The sequence below is a fragment of the Uranotaenia lowii genome, chromosome 2 (assembly GCF_029784155.1).
Source record: "Uranotaenia lowii strain MFRU-FL chromosome 2, ASM2978415v1, whole genome shotgun sequence".
NCBI classification, from domain to species: domain Eukaryota; kingdom Metazoa; phylum Arthropoda; class Insecta; order Diptera; family Culicidae; genus Uranotaenia; species Uranotaenia lowii.
The window spans coordinates 216,116,872-216,144,397 of record NC_073692.1 but is presented as its reverse complement, the minus strand read 5'-3'; the positions used below and the strand labels follow the sequence as shown (position 1 = coordinate 216,144,397).

General features: G+C 36.2%; 1 protein-coding gene across 11 annotated transcripts in view; it reads right to left on the bottom strand.

Moving 5' to 3' along the window:
* LOC129746978 (protein rolling stone-like) overlaps positions 1-27,526 on the bottom strand; it is a 186,748-nt gene that overhangs the window by 134,777 nt on the left and 24,445 nt on the right. For 4 of the 11 annotated variants that reach the window (XM_055740975.1, XM_055740976.1, XM_055740966.1 and 1 more), the window contains exon 2: positions 22,970-23,070. The exons of 4 other annotated variants lie outside the window; for them this stretch is intronic. The gene's annotated coding sequence lies outside the window, so the exon portion shown is untranslated. Of the gene's footprint in view, positions 1-22,969; positions 23,071-23,246; positions 23,389-23,433; positions 23,990-27,526 lie in introns of those variants that run through there. 3 more of the 11 variants (XM_055740971.1, XM_055740969.1, XM_055740973.1) reach the window with 3 other exon arrangements.

The following is a 27,526-nucleotide window of genomic DNA, read 5'->3' as shown; positions in this document are numbered from 1 at the left end:
TAGTACACCCATAGAAGAAGTTGCAAAAATCCAATGCCTATTTAGCAAAACTTTGTGCCGAAACTGCGCTGAAAAGTGTACTGTACCAAAGATGATATGATTGGAAAAACACTACTGGCATAAAGACTCGAGCTCCCAAGCTAAATGATGCACGACCACCACATTCAAGCCGAACAAGAAATTTTCATCCTATTGGATAATTAATCCCAAAAAAAATGGCGTGATTCGAACTCACAGCAACATTCTCGGCTTACCAGTCAGATATCTTACCCAGTGGACCATCTGAGTCGGTTAGCAAACGAAGGTTTATTGTTAGGTATAGTCTTTCTGGATCTGTCGATTACCAAATGCTCAATTTGAAGCGTAAAAATAAAGTCTAATATTTTATGAATTATAATCTACCTCGTACTGAAAAAAAAACCGAATACAAATTATACTGAGATTGTTTATAATTTTTCAATTAGCTGGGAATGTTATGTTTCTTGAGTATACTTCTTATAAGAACCATTTACAGTTTCGACACTTATAAAATAGAAGGTTTAGAAGAAATCACTTTGCATTTCCGTCTATTATAAATATTCCAGATTTTTTTACGACAACACAACACAAAAACCGGTGAAAAATCCGGTCATATACCGGTTTCATGAAAAAAATCAATAAGAGAGCTAAATGAAAATATTAATTTTTCATTGCAGCGTTTATTATATCTCGGATTTACTGATGTGCATTTATGGAACTTGCTCAATCAATTTTGTTGTTTGTAACTCTTATTGTTATTGTTGTTGGTTATCCACCATGGGTGCATGGATTCACCGCAGTTTCTGCCAAAGTATGTGCTTAAATGCATTCTTTAGATTGATTAGTTCGACAACTTTACAATGCAGACCCAAGCAACCAAAAGTCTCATAAAACAGGTACAAAAACGCTTACTCAGCCCCATCATTGATATGAAGTACGCTCTATGCAGCTCAAAATTTAAGTTCTTATTAATACTTTCAAGTTCCAAAACAAGTTTAATGATCTTCTATTTAGCTTCCAGCGGCCTCTTAATTCAGCTTCCAAAAAATCGCAAAATGAGCAAAAAAATTCTCTCTATCTCAACTGAACCGTTGGCTTCGGTTTATATCACCTTCTCTTGATTATTTACTGTGTTCTGTACCGGTGCCGCCATGATGCCACGCGCCGGATTTCAAACTCGACAAATTGCTTAATTGCTTCTTTCCTACATTTCCTACATATATCGCAATGAGAATCGAACACGCTACCACGAGACCATGCCTAGATGTTGTTCTAACTGATACTAAAACTCGAAGAGGTGATTTGATTTTGAAAGCACATCAATGCACTTTTTGTGACTTATCAAAACCCGTTTGAGCACTTTTGTGCCCATTATGTGACTTACCAAATCCCGTATTGGGCACTTTTGTGCCCTTTATGTGACTTAAGTCCCGTATAACGTACGTATAGATCACTTTTGCAGCTTTCAAGTTCGTTAATGAGCACATATAGTTCACTAATGGGAATTGGGCAAAACAAGTCACATACAACGTACATATTAATCACTTTTGCAACTTTCAAGTTCATTAATGAGTACATAAAGTTCACTAAAGGGAATTGGGCAGTTGATTCTCTTTGTCAGCCAATATGTAACTTTCAATGCCTTCGTTCAAGTAAATATGTGACTTTTGGTTGCTTGGGGAGCCACCATACCCAAACCCCCTCTCCATTGCTCTGGGCTGGTAGTTCCACCTCCTCGTGGTCCAGGGTGGAAACGTGTCTGCAAGTCCGGCGTATTGCAGATGTACGGCCAAGAGAACTATCATTAAACCCACTAGAGGCCGTCGACGGGTCTGCCAAAACCGCGCGGAAGAAGTGGTGCACCTGGGCACTTACAGGGTAACAAAAAAGTCCGGTCACACAGGAAACTCTCTAAATTTCAAAGAATAAGAAGAAAATCTAAATCTGGCTTTCAGTAACTCATAAAGATACTTCACAGATGATATCTCGGAATTACACCACCTTTATCTGATCGAACCAGCTTCAGACGTCTCGGAAAGTCGTCGCAAGCGGCGCGCACGTACTCCATCCGCATCTCGTCCCAGATTTTCGTGATAACTCGCTTGAATTCCTCCAAATGTGTTATTTTAAAGTCGTTCAGCTTCGACATCATGTATACCCACACGAAATTATCCAGTGGATACAGATCCGGAGACAACGGATGCCATTCATTCTTCGAAATGAAATCGGTCAAGTTTTCCTCACACCACGCCTGAACAACCTTTGCGGTGTGGGATGGGGCGCCATCTGTCTGGAAGCAAGACTGACGTCTTATTTTGGAACCGGGAAACGTTCAGTTTGTCGTCAGGAGCTTGCTGGAGGCTCACACTCCAAACTCGATCATTTTGGCGATTGACTGTTTGCTCCAAAACGAATAGCTTCTAAACCGAAAAAATAATCTCATTATCTGCGCGCCAAACCGAGCAGCGATAACAGCTGCCCTTAACTCTGCCATGGCTCACAACTCAATGTAAACAAACTGCACAGAAACGAAACTCTGCCACTTTGGGCAGCAGAGTTAGCCCTTTCATTTGACATATAGAAGGCACCAGAGAGATGCAACGTGTAGGCAACAGACAACCCCAAAAAAGTGTGACCGGACTTTTGTGTCACCCTGTAGGTACCAGTACTTGGGTGTGAGGGTGAGGGTCCAACACGCGTTCGGGGGATCATGGCCCTGAAATGCGGATGTGACCGGAGGGAGAACGATCGCCAACTCGTTTTGCGTTTCGGTGGGTATAGACCCGACTCGCAAAACGAGTAGATGCGCAAAGTGGTGACCAATGGTGGGCCGATCACCTAGGGACGTGCTTTAAACGTCAGTGTCAGAGAAGCATAGTATGCCGGAGGTGTCAGGGTTAGACACGCGTTTCAGGAGGTATTGCGCTTGAACCGCGAGTGCGACCTGATGAGGGCGGTCTACAGCTCGATCTGCGCTTCGGGGAGTAAAGCACCCCACTTAAAGATTGAGTAGTTGGGCTGAGTGGTAACTTAAGTCAACACTACTTGTGAGTTCGGAGGAGTCTGAGTCCCACACGTGGCTTAGGAGGCTTACTCCCCCTGACCCGCGTGTTCGAACAGAGAAAGTGTCGTCGACAACTCGCTTTGTGTTTCTGGACTTCCTGGACTCGTTCTACAAAGCTAGTAGTTGCGCTACATGGGGACCTCATTCACACAATGAGATGTCGGGTCCTAACTCATCAGAGGAGGGGTTGCGCATCAAGTTGTGTTAGAATGAGGTATTGCTGACAGAGGATTTGGAAACGAGAAGCGCACTAGCGTGATTTGACCTCCCACTATTGAAGCAAAGTATGTCAAACAGTTCGAGGTGGGAACAAAGGTCAGTGGCCCCAGATGGACTTTATGGCGTAGGGTAGGGGGTACAGTGTTCCTTAGCATTGTATCATGTGTCGTCCAATTGCACCCATGGACCCAGAGTAACAAATTGGGGGGACGCGGTGGCTCGCCGTGCTTTGGAATGCAATCCGTAAAACGGATTTACCACCTGGGTTAACAACTAATAAAAAAAGATACCCGAACCTCAGGCTCTGCGAAGTAGTTCAACCTCCCCGTGGTCCAGAGTGGAAACGTGTCTACAGACTCGTCACCTGTAGGCGTGCGGCCAAGAGAACTACACGTCACACTAGGTGCAGCCAGCCCACCGACGAGCTGCGTGCCGAGTGTGGCACAAACGTGGTGCGACTGGGTACCTTGGTACCAGTGCTCAGTTGCAAGAGGGAGGGGATGTAACGCGTATCGGGTAGTCACGACCCCGATATGCGGGACGACCAAATGTTCGAGCGGGTTTTGATCGACCTGCCTTTTGGGGAGGTGATCGAGTATCTTCAGACCCGAGGAGAGACGAGTTGTTCTCTTTTCGAAGTGGGTCACGAGACGGAGCGAAATAGGGCCCTCAAGACACGAGGAGAGGCGAGTTGTTCTCGTCTCGAATTGTGTCAAGAGGGATGAGCGTGAGGGGGTCTCGAGTCACGAGGAGAGGCATAGGCCATTGTGCCTCAAATTGTGACAAGAGGCCGAATGTGGGCCTCGAGTCACGAGTAGTGGCGAACGGATGGCTGTCCCGTGAGTCGTGAATCGTGACAGTAGAGGGGATGATGATTGCTGGTGTAGCACGAATAAACGAGTATTGCCGTGGAGCGCTTTGCGCGAGTATGGTCTCCCATCACGGGTATAGCCTTCGTTGCAGGTCTGATGGGAATTATGGCCAGAGGCCCCAGGTAGACTTTATGGTGCAGGGGTACATAGGACCATGAGTCACCAATTGCTCCCATAGACCCAGAGTAGCAAACTGGGGGGACGCGGTGGCTCGCCGTGCCTTGGAATGCAATCCATAAAAAGGAATTACCACCTGGGTGATCAACTAATAAAAAAAAATACCCCAACCCCATGGCTTTGGGCGATCTGTTGTGTAGTCAATGTGTCTCGTGTGTTGATGTAGGTCTATTTTAGAATAACGAGTCAATAAGGTGGACTAGCTTATTCACAGGTATTCCGGCATCCGTCCGTGTACATACCTGGAAAGCTGGCAACCAACTGATCAAACATTTTTATTATATAGTCAGTTATATGAGGAAACGCATCTTACTTCTCGGTAACTTATGGGATTCGAACCCAAAAGTTTTCATGCCGATACCGGGAATCAAGCCCAGTACGCCTGGCACATAAAAACCAGACTCGTACCAACCTATCTGCTAAATAGATCACTTTAGCGCTACACGTCAAAAGTTATCTACAGCATTCCGTGCAAAGATTGTAAATCACAATACATCGGAATAACAACAAACACCATTAAGGAACGAAAGAGCGGACACAAATCTAACACAAATGCATTGGAGAAATAACGGAAGTAAGGAATCGGAAAAAACGACGGGCGATATGATAAATTAAAGAAAACAACAGCAGTCGTTCATCACTGCATGAAACAGGATAATTTTTTCAACATGCAAGAAGTGAACGTGCAGGGAGAAAAAAGACGACTGTTTTTCCAATTATTTCAGCTAGTTATACCAATCATCAAATTTTCGCAGTTAACTATTAATATAATAGATTCAACTTACGCAATCAACTATAAATATAATAGATTCAACTGTAATGGTATAATTGATTCAACTGTGAATATGATTGAACTACAATTGTATGATTGATATTAGGCATAAACTCTAAATATCATATATTCTACTATATTTTTACGATTGATTGCATTGCGGAGAATAAAGCCGACCTGATTTTTTTCTCTATCAGGTAGATTTTCATAGAAATCTGGGTATCCTTTCATATGAGTGTATAAAATCTTCAGCAACGAAAAAAGAAAAAAAATCCTAAGCTAAATAGCGATGGCAACAGGTAAAATTGTGAAAATGTTTGTTTGTTTTTTCGATTTATTTTTTTATGTTTCTTCAAATTGTTCACTCTTTAAGGTTGATTTACGCCAGCTGGGCAAGACATAATGAATAGCAGTGGTCGGGGGACGTTCTGGTTGTGCAGCAGACTAAACCGGAAGCGGTCAGTCCTCGCCATCCGATTACCAATCAATCTTTCGGCAGATGGATTATGGGTTGCCTCTGCCTGGCACAAAGTTCGGACTATTGACTGCTCATGTAAAAAGCCGGACACTTGCTTCAAAGAACAAGTTTTCATCCGCCGGATGCCGACATTCAAAATTTTGTTTGTAAGTTTCCTTCTTTTTTATTTCTTAATCTATTTGATAATATAGTCCTTTGTGTACAAGAAACTGATACTGGTGGCTGGTTTAACCCGACTATCCCGTTCCAAGCTTTGTAGCACTTTCATCAAATTTCCAAGGCATCATCACCATTATCAAAGCGAACCACTCAATGCTGACGGCGGTCCCCTCTTGAGAGTCGTCAATTGACAAGAAGACAAAAAACGGGAAAATTAGGAAGTGAAAAAAGTGAAAAGCTCTTCTGAATAAATGTAATAAAAATGTAAATAAAAAACAAACGAAAAACAAATAAAGATTGATCCAAAACCAACTTCTTAAATATGATAACCTCTAAAGTACACTTAAACATAATCTATATAGTTGAACGACCATAATCAATCATAGAATCATCATAGAATTATAGTCTATTATATTAACATTTAAATCAACAATACCGGTATAGTTGAATTTACTATGTTTATTGCTGGAAGCACAACATCTGTCACGCGATTATCTATAGTTGAATGCATAAAATCAATCATACAACTATAGTTGAAAATATGAACAAAAATACACAGTTTGACTTAATGACAAATTCATAGATTATCGAAACAACTGGACGAAAAAAAAAAACGAATCATCATTGTAAGTACACAAACACTATTTTTATTATAGCGACGGTATTTAATAATGTGGAATCATCTAACTTCTCTCCCACACTTTCTACACACTTGCTAGATTCCTTGATAAAGGCTTAATATAAGCCGAATCGTTGGATGTTGTGATTGAAACCGTTTTTTATCACTTAAATAACAGACTGAAACCACTGAAAACAACCCATAACGTTATTCAAAAAATCAAGATAAAATCGGGCATGATCTTTGAATTTTCAAACAATACTCAGGCAACTAGGCTGGACTGCAGTTTTCCAGAATTTTGAATTGCATTTCTGGCAGGCTCGGGTAAATCTAGGCGATCTGAAATGCTTAGTCTAAAGGGGAATAATTTTTCAAAATCTTGAGTTATTCTAGGGCTTGAGATATAGCTCAGTTGGCAAGTCGGTTGCTTCCTGAGCAGATGTCCGTGAGTTCGAGCCCAAGAGTAGACATCGAACACAGTTGTACCGGATAAGTTTTTCAATAACTTTCCGCCAACTGTAACGTTGATAAAGTCGCGAATGCCACAAAGATGGTAAAACGACTATAATCGAAACATTAATTAATTAATTAATTAATTAATTGAGTTATTCTTTTAAAAAATCACTAACATCCAAACTGAAATTCATCAATAATTTTCATTAATAAAAAAAAATGCTCAGCTTTTTCCAAGTATAACGATAGAGAAGGAGCATAGTAAAAAACAGGTTGTTTTAAATATGCTGATATTGAGTTCGGAAAACCTGCGACTTTGAATTTTTGGAAATTTTTGGTCCAAATTTTTTCAGAATTCTTTTTGTAGATGCAACAACTCATCTCGAAATTTAAGAAACAGTGGTTTTGCAGAATTTAAAATTTTTAGTTAATGGTCGGAATGAAGGATTGCAAAATAAATCTTCTAAAAGTGTAGTATTACAGAAACTAATTAAAGTTTATTGATCCACTGTTATTTGATCAACATTTGACAGTTGTTGCTCTTTGTGTTTAAACATAATTATAAGAAAAAATACCCTCTGTACAAAATTCTCCGAAAAGTTGGGTTCAGAATATTTTCGAACAGAAAGTATAAAATCACCTCGAAATTTGTTTTATTAAAGCGTACATAGAAAATCATTCGTTTAGTTGGCCTTTTAATTTTCTATACGATCAGCAAAAATTTTCTCATTCGCCACTAGACCATATCGAAAAATTGTCGAAAATGTTGAGTGCCTTTTCCTATAGTACGAGAATTCCAGAACTAGTTACGTAAGTTTAACTTTTGAGGAAGCCAACATATGTAGGAGTCTGTCAAAGCCCTCGAAGCACACCCAGTACATGTAATTTGCAACTTTGCGCGAAACTCTCGCATCAACTATGCGCTGTTTTTCAAATACGAACCTGTGTAAATGTTGTTTCCCAACATGTTCCGTCAACACAAATAAAAACACAAACTAATCTAATAAAAGTTGCTAGCAGCACAATCTTCAGCTAACGTTTTCGTCCACCTTTTCGTGCTAGTTTTTTTTCGTGTGTTTCTTTCTTTGCCCCAATTTAGCCCAAACAGTCAAAAAGTACGATTGTGGTTACAGTAGAGGTACCAACCAGTGCAATTTTCGACCGGGACTGCGAAAGGGAAACCTTTTCTGCAAATTTTGGTTGTTTGCTTCCGCCCATAAAACAGATTTATGAGAGCGGTGGCAGCCAATGCAAAGCAAGAAACCCCAAAAACCTTCCGACGGCATAAGGTTTCCCTTCTGATAGTCCTGCGGTTGCTTGCTATTTTTGCAATTTATAGTGACCACCCACTCAAAAAGAACAAAAAGCAGAAACTGCTTTCCTAACTATCTATCTATCCGAACGTTCTGCCATGTGTCTGCTGTAAAGACACCAAATGGATTCACCGGATGAATTTGCAAAGCTTTATTAATGCGGCTTTCAGTAGAAAATTGATGAAATTACAGCTCTGCAATCAGTGGTATTGAGATAGGAGTGTATTTTTGGCCTAAAATGGTTTCATATCCTTTCAAGGTTTAAGCCAGTGATATTCCGCTTAAAAGTTGAATAGTTTGCTTATTTAGAATAACGAAATGTTCATCCTTATTTTTTTTTGTTATACATTATGTTGTTATTCATTAGAGCTAGCAAACTATTTCAAATGTTCATTCATCAACCAGATGAAAACTCGGTTCGTTAAACTCCCTTCTACGAGCGATGTTCTTTTCGTAAGCCCGGAATCATTGTTTGTCATTTTTCGCTGCTGCTGCTGTTGCTGATAATAGTATAGCTAGCAACCGGAATTTCCGGATTTCTTTTTTCAGCTATCTCTCCCTGCTTGCCTCTCCGTGTTGTGGAGCCGCGCTCATTCGGAATTGTTCATAATTGCAAACTCCCTGCCTGGGTGGACGAAAGAAAAAACCGACAAGGCTCTGCGACATTCCGACCGGATACGAGAATAGAGCTTTGTTCATGTCAGGATGTGTCTCTCTCGTTTTCAGGGAAAAAATAGATGCCAGTGTCAAGGACATGATGGAAGTGGCACCAACTGGCAGCTGATTCCTGGAACTACCTGGGCGATTGGGACTCTCAGAAATTCCATTAATCAAGTGTTTCGGAACGAATTCTTGTTTCCACGAAACGATGTTCGTAGATGGTTTAAAAAAATGTTAAATGATGGAAAATTTTAGAAAAAAACACACGTAATCCATAATGTTGAGGATGGCTTACCCCTTCCAAAAAGGCGAGTATTCTCAAATCGAAAACGAAGAAGCACCAAATCAAGAACAGATGAAGGTGGCGCTTGAACACACCTACTTTCTTCCTATTCATCCATTCAGCCATTCTGGAATGAAAACAGCCATTCTGGATTAAAACGAAGAACGATGACTGAAGAGAGACGGAGTCATTCGAACATAAAAGAACTAAACCGGGTAGGTACCTATATATCCGACTATTAAGTATCAAGATGAGCTTTTCCTGGCATTTCGGATGTTGCTGCTGCTTGTTTCCAGCATCTGAAAAGGTGTTGCTAAATACTGAACTGTCTGTCTTCTATAGTGTCTAGGAAGCATTCTGAGATCTGAATGGAAGATCAAATGTTTTTATGTCCTGCCTATTTTAGTTTTGAATCTTTCAAGAAATGTCTCTTTCAGAGGAGTAAGTGGCTTTAATTTGTGCAAATATACATTTAACATTGGAGAAGCTGACAAGAACTCCATTCGTTTCACCGTAAAGGGAAAAAAATGGTTTAAATTATTGCCTGCCCCAGGTGACCATTGATTTAATGTCTGATTGCACACATTAGTGACTGTCAATCCGAATAGACTCACCATTTCGAGTTTGCCCGCATGATCATTCCTAACTGCTGCTATAGATTAGTTCAACTGCAAATGCGTGAATAAAAAATAAAGATTTCGAGGACAAATTGTAAAAAACTCTAGATTCTTGACTCATAAAAAAAATTAAAACGATTGACATTTTTTTTTCGTTTGAATGACGTAAAGAAAAGATTATTTTAGGGGTTTTGCAAATAACGATTTGAATTTATAACCCAGGCAACCAAAATTCTCATGATTCCAAAAAAGTTTACTCAGTCCCATCATTGATTTGAAGTACGTTCTATGCAGCTCACAATGTAAGTTCTTATTGATACTTTCAATGTCCAAAAAAAAGTCTCAATGATCTTGAATTCAACTTCCAGCGGCTTTTTAATTCTGCTTCCAAAAAAAATGTGAAATGAGCAAGAAAGTTCTCTCTCCTTCTCAATTGCAAACCTTGGCATCGGTTCATATCACCTTCTCTTGATTATTTACTATGTTCAGTACATGGTGCCGCCTTGATGCCACTCGACAAATTGCTCAAATGCTTTTTTCCTTCATTTCTTATATCGCAACAGAATGGTCACTCAAGTACTAAATTACATATTAAAAAAACTTGCTCGGATTGATTTAAGCACGTTTGTACCCTTTATGTGACTTAAGCCCCTTACAACGTACATATAAATCACTTTTGAAACATTCAAGTTCATCAATGTGTACATAGAGCTCACTCATGGGAATTGGGCAAAATAAGTCAAATACAACGCACATAATAATCACTTTTGCAACTTTCAAGTTCATTAATGAGTACATAAAGTTCACTCCAGGGAATTGGGCAGTTGATTCTCTTTGTCAGCCAATATGTAACTTTCAAAGCCTTCATTCAAGTTAATATGTGACTTTGGCGGCATCCATAAATTACGTAACGCAAAAATTGCACTTTTTTGACCCTCTCCCCCCCGTTTGTCACAAATAATGACTGTAGCGAAATCGTATATTTGTCATTTGATCAGCACGGTTTCTTTCCGGGACGCTCGATCAGTACCAACCTCACTCTGTTTACGTCCAGTTGCTTAAAATTAATAGAACGGGGACTTCAAATTGATACTGTATATACAGATCTAAAGGCAGCTTTTGATCGTGTGAACTTCATGATACTACTTGCAAAATTGGATCGACTGGGACTAGCAACTTCTTTCGTCAATTGGATGGAATCTTATCTCACTCAGAGGAACGTGTCGGTGAGACTGGGTTTCAGCGAATCATCAGTATTCAGCAACTGTTCAGGCGTACCCCAAGGCAGCAATCTTGGCCCTCTACTATTCTCAATATTTTTCAACGACGTGCTAATAGCGCTACCTGCTGATTCCAGATTAGCATACGCTGATGACCTAAAAATCTTTGCCCCGATTGAGAAAGAACACGACTGTTTACGATTGCAGAACTTCATCGACCTCTTCAATAACTGGTGTCAGAACAACAATCTTTGCATAAGCGTGAAGAAATGTGCTGTTATTTCGTTTATCAGAAGAGTCAACCCTATAACATGGAACTATAACATCAGCGGTACACCCATTGTGAGGGTCTCTAGTTTCAAAGATCTGGGAGTTATACTCGACGAACCACTCACTTTTCGTGATCACTACAGTTACATAATCTCGAAAGCGAATAGGAACCTTGGATTCATGACACGGATCTCAAAAGAATTTCGGGATTGCTACTGCCTCAGATCTCTGTATTTTTCTTTAGTGAGATCAATCCTAGAAACTGCATCGATAGTCTGGAGCCCACATACTGCCTATTGGTCCAAAAGAATTGAAGCCGTTCAATCTAGATTTGTCAAATACGCACTCCGTTTCCTCCCGTGGAACCAGCCACAAGAGCTCACTGACTACCACCACCGGTGCCGCCTGCTTGGAATGGAAACACTCTTGGAAAGAAGACTGACCGCCCGCGCCATTTTTATTAAGAAAATCATCGATGGCGATATCGATTCCCCAGAACTTCTACGTCTCATAAATCTGAATATCCGACCCAGGGTATTAAGGAGGTACGAGTTTCTTCAGATCGAATACCAACGAACCAATTATGGTCAAAACGAGCCGCTGCGTGCTATGTGCAAAATATTCAACTGGTTTTCCGAGTTAAACGACTTTAACGTTTCTACCGGCGTCTTCAAGACTTCAATAAGATCGTCAGAATCGCTTTCAAATCTAGTGAATCTTTTTAAAAAATCAAGCATTTTAATAGTATAAGCATAGCGAAAGGGAGTGTTAGTTTTAAGCTTCATGAAGACAAGGATGTCAGATGAATAAATGTTAATAATAATAATAATAATAAAATTGTAACGCTTCGACGTACCCCCCTATGAAAATTACGTAACGCTGATAATTACCCCACCCCCTCATCTTCTCATGATTTTGAATACTGATTTTCGAAGGTAAAACAATATTTCAACATAATTTTTTTAACGGTCTTAAAAACGGAATTAATATCGATCTATCCAAATCGCTTCTTAGTACTCATTGATGATAACTCTCTCATAAAATAAATTGATTGTCTTGTTATGAGTTGCTCTTTGCTTGTAAACTGATGATCTACCTTGTTTACTTTCATTTGTTCAAGAAGCCTAACTTGTTATGCGAAATATATTCCACTAAGTAATATTCGTCGCAAGAATCAAAATTGCATATTTTGAATAAATTGAGAAAAAATAGTAAAATTTACGTCTTAAGGTTGAATTGAGTTCTAGGAGGTAAATGTACCTAAATGTAGGTTTTTTTCAACGGTTATTTCCCGGATATTTAATACACCTTTCAAGAAGTCTATTTCATAATCTTTAAAGAGTTTAAACCAGTTTCAATAATGTTGAAGCATATAAGTTGTAAACTGATATTGGTTTGCATATCATTCTGCCAAAATTTGCATGACATAAAATCGTTACGTAACGATGAGCATACCTCCCCCCCTCCCCTATGTCACAATTCGTAACGTTTGAGCTAACCACCTCCCCCCCCCCCCCCCTAGGAGCGTTACGTAATTTATGGATGCCCCCTTTTGGTTGCTTAGGTAGAGCTTATAAAAACAACTAATAACATATTTCGATTCAGCGTCCTTTAATTCAAAATTAGCCTTGAGATTCTTTGCACCTCTTAAAAACGTTATTTTTTTTACTTGTGCTATTCAACACATTCAATTTTTAAAACTTTACGTTATTCTCGATCCGATGAAAGGTTCAGAATTTGAATTAAGAATCAACTTAATTTTGAGGTTGATGATAGCTTTTTTAAATAAACACGACTCATTTGTAAATTGCAATTTTATAATCCAGTGGAATCGCTGGGAAAAATTGAAAGTCATATGAATTGTAATGTTAATTTTGTAATTTTGAGTTTTCCAAGATTATTCATTGGTCCTCGATGGATATTCGATGAATTTATTATAAATTTTAATTAGACTCGTAGAATTTTGAATTGAATCAGGATTTCCATCGTTTTTTTTATTATTTCCGTTCTGTTATAATTCAGATTTGTTATAAATTTTTTATTAGTTTTTCAACCTTTACAATTCAACAATAACATTTAAAATTTGAACACAGGAATGTGAATGAACTTTAAAAAACATTTTGAACGCGAAAAACAAAGTTTGGCGATCATCAGGCTCTTTTATTTAATTCATCAATCACTGAAGCTGTTCTTTAGTGATCCTATAAGTTCTTTTTTGAATTGAGGAAATCATACGCTTGACTAAGATGGGAAACTAGGGTCGTGTATGTTCAAACTAAAGATTTTGCCAATTTTCAAATTTGAAAAAAAAAATCTCTACAACCAAAAAATCACATCTTTGAGACAGAAGATTACCGACCCCTGGTCATGCGATTATTCCAGCTTTTTTTCATGCCAGTGCTGCCAGCTTCAAGAAGACTCTGGTGACCTGAGTCCTCAAAACATCAAAAGTACACCAACATCCAATTCAAGGAAAACAAGACTTAATTTTATACTGATGATTTTTGATTGATACTGTTTTCTCAACCTGACAATCCAAAAAGCTTGAAAAACGGCATGGATAATTTTTTGACTCGTTTTTCAAAGAAACAAGACTTTTAAGAATCTTGATAGTATTTTTATTAGTTATTTTTACTCAAAGTGGCTCAATGAAGCGTGTACTTTTGGTGTACTGAGTACAAAAAAGGGAAAAAAAATCATTTATTTTGGAAGATAATTTTTTTTTTTAATGAAACAAGGATTTGAAAAATTTCGAAAGTTTTTAAGTTAGGTTTGCTTTACAAAGGAAAGTACAGTAAGCAAACTGGAAAGTTTTACCTGAGCAATACATTCATGAGGAAGCTGACAATTGGTTTAAGGACAAAATATAATGAAAAAAACTTGGTTAGATCGTTTTTTTATTCAATTTTTAAATCAGTAACAGAAATGATTATCAATTCAGGGCTTGTGATATAGCTCAGTTGGCAAGTCTGTTGTCTCCTAAGCCGATGTCCGCGAGTCCGAGCCCAAGAGCAGACATCGAACACAGTTGTACCGGATAAGTTTTTCAATAACGATCCGCCAACTGCACTGTTGATAAAGTCGCGAATGCCATAAAGATGGTAAAACGACTATAATCGAAAAAAAAAAATTATCAATTCAGGATAACTAATGAGTTTTTATTGAAATAATGAAACATTCTCGAAATAGCTCACACATTGTAAATTTATTTTAAATATCAAAATAACAAAATAGTAATTCCTTTCTAGTTCCTAAAGTTCAAAAATTAAACCCTTGAAGCAAATACACACTTTTTGAAAAATCAGCAAAACTAACTGTAAAGATTATTACCGTAAATTTGGGTCGCTTTGATCACAAGGGAAACTTTAATCAACTTGAAATTGTTCCACATTAATAAATCATCAATAACTAATTCTAAAGTTAAAATATTTGAAAACTGTTTGCTTTGTTTGAAAGCCTATAACTTGAACTTCAAATAGGCAAAATTTGGTTTGTTTTTGTTTAATAGACTGACTGAATTTGGGGTCATTTTTGAATTTTTCAAACCCTGGGTTCTAAAAAAAATCGTTTTGGTTCAAAACTCATCCATGATTTTTTGCAGAATTTTTACGTAACATTTACATGAGTAAATTTGAAATTTTAGGTTTGTATGTGAATAGCTTTGTCGAAGGCCTTAAATTTGTATTTTATAAGGCAAAAAAGTTATTCGCTGTTTAACAGGGGTATGGTTTTTGGAATTGATAAGCAATAAATTCAATTGGCTTAACGAGGTATTGTATTACTACTTTTCAAACAATGCTTTGCGAGGCACAAGCAGTGATGTCAATTAAATTTATTGTTTATCAATGCTAAAAGACATATCCCTTTTAAACAGCTAATATCTTTTTTTGCCTAATAAGATATAAAGTTAAGATCTTCGCAAAAGTTGTTCAGCAGAAAATTTTTTTTGGAGAATTTATAAATTGGCATATAAACAATAAGCAGACTGAGCTGCACAGAAGATAAAAAATGATGTTGATTTTTCAGTACAAAATATTCAATTTTCCCATACAAACATATAAGTGCAAATTTACTCATGTAAACGTTACTTAAAAATTCTGCAAAAAATCATGGATGAGTTTTGAACCAACACAAAGCTTTATAGACCCCAGAGTTTGAGAAATTCAAAAATGACCCCATATCGTCTCAGTCTAGTGTTTACTTCAGTTAATAAGAATGCAATTTCTTAATCTGAAAATATCTGTTTCGCCTGTTCCGTCTCGATCACCGTAGTGTTATTGGATGACTCACCGTTGTACTAAATCGGAACTTGTGGGTTCAAGACCCCTGGGTGAGCAGTAGTATCTTTTCCAAAAAATATATGATATTTCACGGCTTATGTTCTCCGCTCATATCTTCAATATCTATTTTTTCTAAGGCTTGCAAACAGAAATTTCTCCCAATAAAAAAGATGAATTGAGAAGCAAACCAGTTGTTTTATTTGAAAGTTGTACTTTTTCCTTTGTATATGTAAGGTTTTAGTGTTGTTTTTTAATTGTCATTTTGTGATAAATTTATGATATTTAAGAAATCGGGACATTCTCCAAGAGTCAGCCTGCATAGGACAAACGACAAAAAGCCCATGAAATGGTAAAATTTAAAAAAAAGAAAGAAAATGGGGGGAAATTGTATGAAGGTCAAATCTCATTAGATTTTTTTAGCTAAAAATATTTAGCCATATTTATAATTTGTGCCCCTAAATGTATGCAGCACTATTTTTCATTTAGCAATTATAATTGTCTTCCTTAGAAAACGTAAAAAGCAGTTTGGTCTCAACAAAAATTACTGATATTGAGGTTTTTATGCCTTCTTTGGTGGATGGCACCAAAACCAACTGAAAATGATGGAATACGATAAAACCTTACTGATCAAGACTTGAATGAACACTAAGTTGATATCCTATCTAATAAGATTAAAAGAAAAAAATCTGATCAAAGTTGTTCAGAAACATGAGTTCTGGTTTTCAATAAACATTGAACTCAATGAAATCAGTGATCGCTTTGATTTTAACATTTCCAAATATGCATTTAGACTTAGAATAAGTAGGTCATAAGCAGTCTGTGCGAATAAGTGTAATTCGAAGACAAGTAAATAAATAAATAAATAAACTTGAGCCACTTATGTCGTTTACTTATTCTGCAATCAACGATTATGATTTATACCCCTTTCCCCAGTAAGTGTTTTAAAAATTTTAAGTGTATCGAAAAAGCAATCCTTTCCAAAATATTTAAAAATGAAAACAAAAAAAAATAGTGATCAAAGTTTCCCCAGTTTACGGAACTTGATAACTTGGCTGAAGACCGGAAAGCATTTTTACAAATTTTTAAATAGTAACACAGATTTTCTTTTTATTTTTAAAATGGTTATAACTGATATGGTATTCATGGCCGTAGGAAGGGGAGGGGGGTTTGGGGGTTACACCCCCGCTCTCCTCGAGGGTTTTGGAAAAGCGAGCGAGGTGTTCTTCTCTAAACTCATATTTTTTAATTTTTTGTCAAATTTTGATGATTGAGTAAGGTTATTTAAGATTATCAATCTTTACTCAGAACTAATGCCAATACCTTGAAAACTAAACCCAGGTTCGGAATTCTGCTACAGATTTCCAAAATTGTCTCACTTGATGTTAGAAATTCATTTCTGAATACTAAATTTTTACAGATTAAACTCATTTCAGGGTTTTTGATCCCTATTATCATAACCTAAATTGTATTTCTGTTTTCGTACTTCACATTATGTATCTTTTTTAGGATTCTTGATTTTCAGTTCGCATTATTATCAGAAAATAGAAATGAAAGAAGTTTTGAAATTGTTACACAATTTTTTTTTTGCTTTTCGTTCATAATTTTATCCATAATTTTCTAACTCATATGCATTAAAAAATTATTTTCCGAATATGAAAAAGAAAACATAACTTTAAAGCTTTGATCATTTAGAAACTTGGTAGTTACAAACGCGTGTATTTTAGAAACTGTTCGTTTGATCAAAAAACGTGAGCATTCTAGTAAGTCTCCTAGTTCCTCCTTTTTTTCGGCAAAAAAAAATTCAGAAAAAATCAACAGTTCATGAGCTTTCAAGTCGACAATGAAAGATTTTCGAGATGATTGTACAAAAACATTTTTACCACGTCATTTTGCATCGTAAATTTCCCAAAATCACGTAAACTTATACATCTGAAATAAAAGGCAGGATAGTCCTTTTCATTACCAACACAACGCTGCCTAAATTTTGCATATCAGAACTCTAGGAATGTAGTTATTGACGAAATGAAGTGCCCGGACTATAAATGACATAGTTTTACAAATCAGCCTGAGTTTTGTTTCATATTCTTATCCGAAGTTCTTAAACTTATTCTTTTGAGAGTTCAAAACTTCTTAATGACGATCCAGAATAGAAAAGTTAAAATTAGATATATCATTCGAAATTCATATTTTAATTCAGATTCAAAATGAAAAAAATGAAATAATGAATTCAAATTGAAACCCAAAACACCAAATATAATACAAGATACGTGATTGGGGGCTCTGAAACAAGTTTCAATTCTTTGCTCATTTAGAAATTTTGATCTAAAATCTGAATTCAGAAATCGTTTTTTTACATTTCAGAAATCGTATTGAAACTCGGAAAAGATCCAAAATTAAAATATCATAAAAAGAAATCTTGATTTTTTTAACTAATTTGTGAGCTATCGGTTCATATCAATTTCTCTTGATTATTTACTATTTTCTTTGTCAGCCAATATGTAACTTTCAAAGCCTTTATTTAAATATACATATATGTATACTAGCAGACCCGGTAAACTTCGTCTTACCATTTTTAATTTGGCATCCATTTTCCATTTTTTCTTTGCTGTTTCACTTTAAAAAAGCATCAAATGTTGAGTTTTTGATCGTTTCACTTTCGTGGACATGTCCTAGTTTTTTTTTACATTTCCCTCCTTTTCGTTTACTCAAATTCTACGGGTCTTTACTTAAATTATCATAAAATTACCTCAAATAAATCTCACATGCATCTTACAATAAAACTTTTTTTACTTTTCTTTAATTTGGATGTTCTGCTTAATGGTATCAGCTCTCAGCTTCCCGTTGCAAAATAGCTTTTTTCAGCACTAAACGTAACCATCAAACTTAAAAAGCCTACAGCTAAATCCACGTTTTTGTAACTTGTTCCATGTGTAACGACATGTTGATAATATCTTTGTTTCATTTATTGAATACCATTTAATTGATTTACTCCGCCTTGCTCGAGTTCACTTTAACCCTTTAATGCATGACTTTTTTTAATTTTTTTTTAATTTCAGTTATTGATTCAGTGAAATAATAATATTTTAACTCGAAAAACAAAACTCAACAGGTTTGAAGTCGTTATTTTGAGTATTATAAAAATTATGGCCCATCAAAGATGAAAAATTATTTTTGAAATTCTTAGTTCATTTCAATACGATTTTGCTAATTTCTTAAAAACTTTGTTAATTGCATGCAGGAAGGTGATTGTGATTGATTGAGAATAAAAAAATTGTTAGAATTTGCAAATATTAAGAAATAACAGCAGTTTTCCAAAAACAACTTAAAAAAAAATTGAAAAAATTGATTTTTGCAATTTTTCCGCATGGATTGTTCAATATCTCATACATACATTAAAATATCGTGATAAAAATACCATGGCTATTTTCATTAAATATATAGAATATTTTTTGTGAATACATCACTCAAAAATATCCACGCGTTTTAGAGATGTTTGGATTTTGATTAATGTTGTTTTAAAACAACACTATGCATTAAATGGTTAAGGTTTAAATCGAATTCAACAGTTTCTCATTATTTGGAATTTAGATTTGACTAAGAATTTTGAATATCGGGACAATTTTTGGAGTATTTGCCTAATATTCTGCCTAACGCAGCACTTTACCTCCCGATTAGCTTTGGATGGTATATTTTCTGGATCTGAAGAAATAAAAAACAGTAGAGAAGATTTTTACTAACTATTTTCAAGCAGCCTTTTGTTCACCATGCTCACCTATAGAAGCAGTTTGAGCTACATATTTTCACCAAAATCATGTCCAAAAAACGCCGTTTTTTTTATTTTTCAAGCAAAAAATGCTAATTAAATTCCTTTGAATTTTAATCCAATTAATCAAGCAATCGATTGGTTTTGATTTGATTTGAAATTCGTTTATTTGGAAGGGTGCCGTGCTCCATAATATTTTGAAAGGAGGTAGAAAATATGTTTAGATTTTTTGTTATTCAACTGAATCACAGCATTCATTTTCTTTTTGATCCTATAGGACATATATGCCCAATTCAGCCCATTGTTTTTGAAAATTCTAAGTGAAGCACTGGGGTGTTATGATTTCAAAATTCCCTGAACAGTGTTGGAGGTGATCTGCGATTCCATTTAAGATTATGTGATATTTTAATAGTTCAACTTCCATATTATTTCAAAAAGAAATGTCTTAGTATACATTTGTCCCATTTATTGGTGCATGTGAAAACACATAGGTCTTTTTCAGATGCGTCAGTATAAAAACTTTCAATTGAATTTATTTCTTGTTCCTGTTTGTCTTTTTTATCAACTTTCATTGATATATCTGCAGTTTTTCTCCAGAATAAAATTATACTTTATGATTGAATTTCACTAAATACTGTTTAACCAAAAGACCTTCATTAACAAAAACGTTTAATAGTTTTGAATATTTGATTCATATTCATCACTCGGAATACTCTTCTTGACCAGAAAAAAAAAGATAAAATTTTCAAAAGGTAGATGTTTTATGGCTAAAAAGCGCGTTGCACTTGATTCACCGTATGAAATGACAGAAGTTGATATTATCTACAACATTCTCTTTCAAGTAATAATAAAATCTTATAAAAAACACTCTGCTTCTGGAATATCAATCACAAAAAACTTTTCAACAAAAAAGCGGATCTAAAGTCTTTTCTATGTAGCCAAAATATGCAAAACAAAAACACACTTTCATGTTAAGTACGCACTTGAATTGTGTGTAAACCAACAGTGAACCTGTATACAGTTTTTCGGTGAATGATTCTTAAAAAAATTTTCGTTTGACCCAACCATTTATTAGTGAAGAAACAGTTTATACATTTTTTGTAAATGTTGAACGTTTGCATTTGGTCTGGTGTACATTTTTAATTGAAAATTCTTCCGAAATATGCATATCCTCACTCACTTTTTGTTATGAAAAAGTGGTTTATTTTATTGATAAGTTTCTCTTATGCTTGCAAAAAATCGAAAAGTTCTTTGCATTCGGCCTTTAAATAAACATCAATCTTATATAATCCACTTTGAAGGACAGGCTCTTGTTCAGTTCATGTGTCTGTTCATTTTCATCGGATTTTGTTGTTGTTCTAAAAATTTAAAAGCGCTTGATACATCTTCAATCAAGTACATTTGTACATGTTCGAAAAACTTTCTTTTTTTCGTACGTCCATGAAGAATCATTATGTCATATGCATTAGTACGAACTTCATATTTTTTAGATAAAAATTGCTGCTTTAATTAACACGAAATCAAAATAGTTTGAATTTTTAAAATCGTTTATATGTTTCTGATTCGATCGGCAAAATTTCAAACTGGGTCACAGGTAGACCTCATTCATTAATATGTGCTGTACAAATGAGCTGGTAATAAAAAAAAATCACATCCAGGCTTCATAGCGCCACCACATGTATTGAATTGTGCTTGGTTAAGAAATGCGCGCCCAAATATTCCAACTAATCAGTATGCTATGCAATGGTTACTATCCTTTTTCGACGTTTGCTCGCGACGCCTCGACCATGGAGACGAAAAACAAACCGCCCGGCGCCCAAGCGAAAGAAAATCTCGGGAAATGGAAGCCATGACTTTTATTTGATTCAAAAAACTACAAATTTAATAATTACGAACAATTGATGGGACTTTGTGTTGTTTTTATTCGATATAAACCGATTCGCATGCCCACAGAATATTCTAAAAATAATTTCATTAGAATCAATTCGTATGTCGTAAAAAAATTAGGTCACTTAACTGTTATTTTAAAATCTTCATTGATCTTCATTAAAAGTGTATAAAATGATATTGACAAATAAACGGATTGTTATCTGTGAGAAATTAGGTTTGAGAGCCTTCAAACTAATCAAATGTTAAAGAAATTGTAATTGTTAGCAAAAAAGGTAAGAATTTTTTTTAATGTTTCAGTATCTTATAATCAAAGGATGACTTTTTTTATGACTTCGTTTGACCTACAACATGTTCATTCTTATTCAATTAAGAAAAACATAAATTCGATATTGTCTCCCGGGCGTATTTTTTTATATATTTTTTTATATAAAACTACATTTACACTACACTACAGATAATAAATAACACAATTAGACAATATATTATTCATTTAAAAACGAAAATATTTTCAAAATATCAAACTTCAGTGCAATCTGTTTAAAAAAAACTCTCTACATTACTTGAAGCTTTGCCAACTGGTTGGTGTAATAAACGGATAAAAAAAAATTATGAAGGTATACAAGAATCAGCTCTCAATGCAAGCTGTTTTAATCGCGAAATAATTAAATTAATTTCAAATGTTTTTTTTTCTCAAACTCTTTGTAACAGATTTTTTTTATACTAAAAGCTATTTGTAAATAAGTTTGTAAAACTCAACTTCATAACAAAAGTATAAAGCGTTCCATGCTTTTCAACTTTCACTTGCGAACAATTTCAGTATTTTAATTGACACACTCATGACCAGGAAATTTGTTACCTAAAGTATGGGGTTTAATTTTGTAGAAAATAATTTAATTGTCAAATTTAAAGCATTCGAATTATACCTCTAAATGAACCACACCCGCAGCAAGGAGATATCTCTTATTTGGTACGAAATGTCTTACGATGTTAATATAAGGTTGGTCGTTGAACCTACAAAATTTTACTTAACTTAAATGAAAGGAAAGTTTCGATTTTTATTTGGAATTCGAGTCAGTTTAGCTATAAGAGTTTGAGTCGATTTGCTTGAAAAATATTATCTATTAAAACTTAAAAAAAAATTCAATCAAATATGATAGGATCTCAAAATTTTAAAATGGCTTTCTTTTTGAACGATTTGTTTTTCCTAAATTTAGAAGTTTACGACAAATGGAATAACTTCTCAAAATCATAGAGGCTTGATTATAAAAAAAACTTAAAGTCTTCAAATTAATTTTTTTTCTGTTGTATATTTAATGTTTTCAGTTTTCAAGCTTATGTATTGTTACGAAGAAGATTTTTTTTTTAATTTTTTTTTTTCGAAAAGGTATACTGAACAAAAAAGGCTTTAGCTTAATCCCTTTTTGCTTTGCTTATTCTGGCTACTGATTCATTGTGCCTTCGCCAGACAGCCTCCGATCAGCTGTTGCGGCAAATTGGCTGCAGATCCGCTTTGGACCGAAATTTTGCGGAAGGCATGCAGAAAGAAGCGCAAAAAATCAGTGTAATTTTCCGGTGGCACAAAAATGTGCAAAACTCAACCACGAGACGAGATGGGTGCACCTTAACATCTCACCTGCTGTGTGTGCCCACCTGGGGTCCGATGTTGGTTTGTGAATTGAGGGAGGTAAATGGTTGTGAATGCGAATGAAAAAACGATGGTACATCAAATTGAAAAATTTGAAATGCAGAGAAAAAAAAAATACTCCGGATAAAATGAGCAAAACAGACGCAAATGGAAGAGATGAGGATACATAAAAAACGAAATCAAATTAACATACATACCTTTAACAAACAGCAATTGAAGCGGATGGGTGTTTTTTTGTGGTTGCGAAAATGTGGAGTACGAAAAATTGGCGATTGGCAAAAAAAAGAACGAACGGATGCTGCCAAAGTAAGAGAATAGAACAAAAAACTATCACAGAATGAACTAATAATAAGGATGATCAATTTGCGTAAACTCTTCTTCTCGCTAGAAAGTTATTATCCAGCTGGGGCAGATTATTCCTATTTTGGAAGCCGCTAACCCAACACTGCTGCTAAGAAATCGTATAGGAATCACCGTATTACTCTAGCTGAGTAGTTCTGATATTTGTCACTGCCTGCGGTTGCTCACTTCTAGCCCGGCAAAACCGATTGATAAAATAACCCCCCCGAGGAGCAATTTGTTTTCCCGAAGATCACCGACACGTGTGGGCGGCCCCTTTTAGTTACGCATACCAGAAAACCACTCAATTTGTAGCACCAACCCAAAATTTTGACCAAATTCACCACACAGCACTCTTAGAGGTCGTCGCACAAATTTCACCGATATTTATTCTTCATCATATCACACTGACTGCACTGCAGAGCACCCGATTAGTGAGCCGGCTAAATTGGCACTAACTCTCTCCCTCTGCCGGGCAGCCAGACTTCAACCAACAATTCGCAAACGGCAGAGCCCACACATTAAACTATAGGCTTTGCCTCTGTACGATTCGGTAGGTTCTTTCTTTTTTGGTTTGGGAAGTTTTTTTTTCCCCGAGTTAGTGGGCTCTCATTGGACCGAGATATCAGCCGATGGTCCAGCGAGCAACCAACCAATGGATTTCGGTGGATGGACGACGAGTGCAGAATCCGCTGCTGCTGGCTCTGGCTCTTGTTAGTTAGTTTTTAGGCGAAGAAATTTGGGCTCTCCGAGTACGGTTTGCGGATTCCATCATTCTATGGTGCACTATTAAACAAACCGAGTTCCAAGTGCTAGGTACATGGCATGGAAGTAGGAACTGATGGATGAATCCGTTTCCTATAGCGGAATTTAGCTGCTGCTGCTCGTTGGAGTGGAAAACTCTGCTGAAAGAACTTTATTACTTTGATGTGTTTTTCAGGTTATTGCTTATCGGTGTGAATTTTCACTTTTAAGCGCATTTATCCATTTTAATTGTGATTTATTATGTGTTTTTGTTGAATTACTTCATTAGTTTTTGGTTTTCGTATAGAATTTATTTTGAGAACTTAAATCTTTTTAGCCTTTATTTATCAAAAGTCACTTATCAACTCGTAAATTGAGTATATGAATTATGGTGATGATTAGGACTTCAAGAGAATTAAAGCGACTTTTTTTTTAAAGTTTATTAAATTTAAACTAGATTTTTACGAAATAAGTTTTCAAAAGAAAATAATGAATCAAATAAATAAACAAAAACTTGAATAAGTTCAATCAAATCATTTACAGGGCTATATCATTGACAAAAATTAGATTTTTTAAAATCATTATATCAACAAATCAATACCTTCGTTGTTCAAAATATTGATTCGCGTCGGTTTTGACTATTGCATGTTTTTTATTGCATTTTAAATTTTTACACAGACGTGCAATTTCTCAAACGAGAATTGCCGAAGAGCTCGGTTTTCGATTGGCTGTACCTAGAGGTTTTCTGAAATGCACTGCGGAGATACAGTTTGCTAAATAAGAATATTACCACTGTGTGTTTTGCTAGTTGAAATCTGAATGATTGAAATCGTCAATTTTTTTTCTACCATTGGTTTCAAATTGTTCAACGGATGAATTGAGGACCCGAAATATATAAAAATTGTGCGTTATAAGAATAGTATCAATTATGTTTATTTTTACAAAAAAATCAATATTATTTCTTAAAATTTTCTGTGGAAAAGTTAATAATAACGCTGCTATAACTTATTTGAATAGATAACTGCATTTTGAGGCGTTTTCTAGTAATCCAAAATTTTTGAAGAGGTTTTTTATAGATTTTCCTCTCGCACCAAGCAATTCAACACTTGAGCTATAACACAACCAACTAAAAGTCTCGTTTAAAAAGTCACTGAAACGACTTTATTTCTTTGAAACAGAAAGATTAATCGATTCTGCGTGAATCTTGTTATTTTTCATGTTTAACATATAAGGTTTTATGATCAACCAGCCTGCGCAATCTTATAAAACTACAACTTATCGTTTTCCACTCGTATGCACTTTCGTAGGACTATAAATATTTAGTTGAACTTCCCGAAAATTTTCACTTAAAACAATCATACAGTGAGCGAAATAAGAATAGCACCACTATGTGTTTTGCTTGTAAAAATATGAATGATTGAAAACTACGAAAATTTTCTTCCACGGTTTGTTCTGAATTGCTTAACGGATAAATCATGCATAAGTTTACTTTTTTTGGACGTAGCAATTGGCGTTGAGGATTAAAATATCAAATTCCTGAACGCTAATGAAGCATATCTTAAAACCCCCTTTTAATACCTTTGAAAACCTTTGGAATCCTGGAAAACTCCTTAGAATGCAGTTATCTATTCAAATAAATCGTAGAAGCATTATTATTCACTTTTACACCGTAAATTTTTAAAAATAATCTTGTTTTTGTTGAAAAACTCAAGTGGTGCTATTCTTATTTCGCACCCTTTTTTCACATTTTTGGTTCTCAACGCCAATTGCTACGTCCAAAAAAAGTAAACTTATCCTATTTATCCGTTAAGCAATTCAGAACAAACCGTGGAAGAAAATTTTCTTAATTTTCAATCATTCATATTTTTACAAGCAAAACACATAGTGGTGCTATTCTTATTTCGCTCACTGTATAAAAATTGGGACATAATGCCCGCAAGACCACGTGTTTCACGCTCAAATTTTGAATGCTGATAACTTTTGAGAAAACCAGAATTACAACAATACTTTGCGAGTTAGTTTCAAGAGTTTCAATTTCAATATAAATTATACATTTCAAAAATTTGCAAGCTATAAAAATAATTTATTGATTTTATGCCCTTTTGTGATGTCCGTTCACATTCATATTCATGAAATGGCGAACATGTCTCAAAGAAGGCTATTTGAGGAACTTTTAGGAACTTTGATCCCATAAAAGGCTATTTGAGACCTAATTTGTAACTTTTATACTGAATGTATGCGATTGACATGTCACAAAAAGGAAATTTAAGGAACTTTTTGGAACTTCGAGTCCATGAAAGGCTATTAGAGACCCATTTTGTTACTTTTATACTGAATGTATGCGGTTGACATGTCACAAAAAGCTTATTTAAGGAACTTTTTGAAATTCCAAGTCCGAAGAAGGCTAATCGACACCCAATTTGGAACTTTTATACTGAATGGATGTGATTGACTTGTCACATAAAAGGCTATTTGAGGAACTTTTTGGATTTTGTAACTTTTATAGGGGAAAGAGTATTTAGGCCGCGAAATACTCTCGGGTAGGGTGACTTCACGTCGTCGGCGGGCGAGTCACCTGAGTCGGTGTAGGATGAATTTTTCGCCGGGAATCATCCGAGTAGTCTTTCGTAAAGCCCCGGACGTGTGCTGTGATAAGCGCGTGTCCAGGATAAGCTGCTCTCGATCGGCACACGGACGGGCAAAGAGGAGAGATCCTCGAGCCAAGCCAAACGGAGCCAAGATCTCGAGTCGTTAGAGGAGAGGTCATTGGTCTCTTGCAGTGGTCTCAAAGAAAGGCGGAGCGCACGATAGTCGTGGGAACTAAGCGAGTCTCGAGTTGCGAGTAAAGGCCGGACCTCGAGTCGTCAGAGGAAAGGTCCTTAGTCTTGAACCGTAGCAAGAGGCAGGGTATACATGCTGGAGTTTTGACTCGAACTAGAGTTGCCGATGAGCGCTTAAGCGCGGACTTGGTCTCCCATCTCGGGTATAGCCTTCGATGCAGGTCCGCATGGGAATTATGGCCAGAGGCCCCAGCTGGACTTTATGGCGTAGGGGTACATAGTATCATGAGTCGTCCAATTGCACCTATGGACCCAGAGTAGCATACTGGGAGACTCGGTCGCTCGCCGTGCCTTGGAATGCAATCCGTAAAAAGGATTTACCACCTGGGTGATCAACTAATAAAAAAAGGCGCTTCCGAACGAGACGAGTAATGCTCCAAATGCTATGTTGGGCAGACCAGCTATAAGCTACGGACTATAATGTCGAAACATAGATGTGATGTCACCAAATTAAAACGCATATTAGCAACAGGGGCCACAGCGTCAAATCCCAGCATCACTGCGACAGAACTGCGACAATCAGCCGTCGTCGAACATTGCTTTAAACAGGAGCACATGTTTGACTTCAATAAATCCACCGTCCTAGACAGCTCCAGTAAACACCGTAGGCACCTAAGGGTACTGGAAATGTGCTACACACAAAGTACTCCGAACACCGTCAACATCCAGAGCGACACAGACGGGAGAGCAATCTCGTACGGTGGGGTGTTTCACTCTCTCGCAAACGCTATGAAAACCCAAACAATAATAACAAACAGTGAGTCGAGTGATAGAAGTTTTACCACGGACGTATTCCAAAACGACGGAGTAGGCGCCGACGCCCTGGCCGAT